The 2,079-nt window shown below is 49.1% G+C and overlaps 1 pseudogene; it reads right to left on the bottom strand.

The window, feature by feature from the left end:
- Nucleotides 1-678: 678 nt before the first annotated feature.
- LOC127227593 (igE-binding protein-like) lies at nt 679-1,718 on the bottom strand (annotated as a pseudogene).
- Nucleotides 1,719-2,079: the final 361 nt, after the last annotated feature.

Here is a 2,079-nt window from a genome sequence, read left to right as displayed (position 1 = left end):
CCAAACCGTTGCCCTGCCGATATCCCATTTTGCCCATGATCCCCTAAGTCTGTGGTGAATATTCGTTTGTCAGCATCAGTCCCATGTCTTGCATGACATCTCGTCCCCATAAATTCACAGGCATCGGTAATACATAAGGAGTAAATTGCCCTTTTTAACCCTCCTGGGGTCTCCAGCTAAGGGGGGCGGCACTGATAGTGGGGCAGGACTTATAGCCAAGACCCTGTAAAGAGTGTGACGATTCCACCACTGGCCATGTCTTCGGCCACCAGTAGGTGGAGACAATACTCTTATCAGCCCCCGTGTCCAAAACGCCTTCAATTTTCTTTTCATTTATTCAAAGTGTAGTTTTTGGCCTACTATTTAAAGACATGACCAAATAGGCAGAGTCTGTTCCTGAGGATCCCATTTGTTTTGGGACACCATCAATGGGCCCATGTTGGTTATCATGAGGTAGGAGCAGCAATTGTGCAATCCTGTCTCCCTGACTGATGGAGAAAACCCCGGTAGGGCTTGAGCATAGTGACTGTATCTCGGGGGTGTGGGCATCATCCACAATTCCTGGATGTACTATGAGCCCCCGTGCTATAAGGGAGCCTCGCCCAAGGATCAATCCCATAGTGCCTGAAGGCAGAATAATTGATTCTAAAGGCACAGGCTGAATACCCATTTGGGGCATTAGTAAGATTGAGGAGGCGGCACGCAGGTCCATTCTGATGGGTCTGCTTGGCCGCTCTCCTGGTTCCCTTCCAGAGATTTGACAAATCGGTTCCCATATCTTCGAGGGCCCTGGGACCAAGGGCCCGTCTGCCCGTTTTTTGACACCTCAAGGGTCGGAGCCTCTGTCGGAGGGAGGAGTCTCCCTTTAATGTCTCTAAAAATCTGCATTGCTCTGCCTGATGGTAGCCTTTGCGACATCGGGTGCAGAGGCTCGCCCTAGGGGCATTGGACATTTTACAGTCCTTTTTTATGTGCCCTGGTTTTCCACATCCAAAACATGTCTTACCGGGAGGTTTTTTGTTTTGCCTTTGCACCTTGATAATTGCCACCACTTAACCTGTAATGCTCAGAGGCCCCCCATCTCCCTACATACCCTGAGCCAATCCTGTAGCCTCTTACTTTTTTCGAGGTGCTCTAGCGGTGTGGCATTCTTGGGTAGCTTGTTCAAAAATCAATTGTTCTTGCAGGGGCATGACTTGTTCAGTATCCCCGAAACTGCGTTCTGCTGCTTGTGTCATCCTGGCTACAAAGTCTGAGAAAGGTTCCTGGGGGCCCTGCTTGATCTCAGTAAGCTGACCACTACCCTCCCCTTTATGGGAGAGCAACTTCCAGGCCTTAATGGCTGTAGCTGAAATTTGTGCATAAGCTCCCCAATGATAATTCATTTGATTATTAACATGAGGGTCCTGCCCAGTGAGTAATTCAAAAGTCCAGGCTTGCTGCTCCGGAGTTATTGCAGCAGCATTAGCTATTGCCTGTGTTTGGGCCGCCTCATGCCAGAGGGCCCTCCATTCCATATATTGGCCCATGCTGACCAAAGCTGATTTTGCAATCGTCTCCCAATCTGCTGGAGTCAAAAGATACAGGGCCAATATTTCTAGTTGAACTATGGTAAAATTTGCTGTAACTCCATATTTTCTAACTGACTCTGCCAATTCCTTTATTTGATTATAATCCACTGGGGCGGCCACTCTCCCTCTGTCTGCATTCTCGAAAACTGGAAATGGAGGTGTAACGAAGCCAGCTTTCTTCTGACCCCTGACAGGATTAAGGAGAAGCCTTCTCTATGGGATCCTCGGGTCCCTCGGTTATCAAGCTCATATGGAGGCGGAGGAGCAGAAGGCAATAAAGCAGAAGGCTTCTCGTCCCCTTTCTTAATAGTAATAGGAAAGCCAAAATCATCATGGGGTGGTACCTTTCCCCTTCATATCTGGCGGCCTCTTCCTCCAAGTCCGCCTCCTCTTCCGTGTCCAAGACATCAGACTCTTCGGACTCAGAGGGGCCTTCAATACCCGGGGCCTCCAGATATAACTTAGGATAGAGGCCGCTTGAGCTCTCCCTTTTGTTTAGGTCTTTCTT

The sequence above is a fragment of the Phodopus roborovskii genome, unplaced genomic scaffold (genome assembly GCF_943737965.1).
Source record: "Phodopus roborovskii unplaced genomic scaffold, PHOROB, whole genome shotgun sequence".
NCBI classification, from domain to species: Eukaryota; Metazoa; Chordata; class Mammalia; order Rodentia; family Cricetidae; genus Phodopus; species Phodopus roborovskii.
This window is presented reverse-complemented; position numbering and strand designations above follow the sequence as displayed.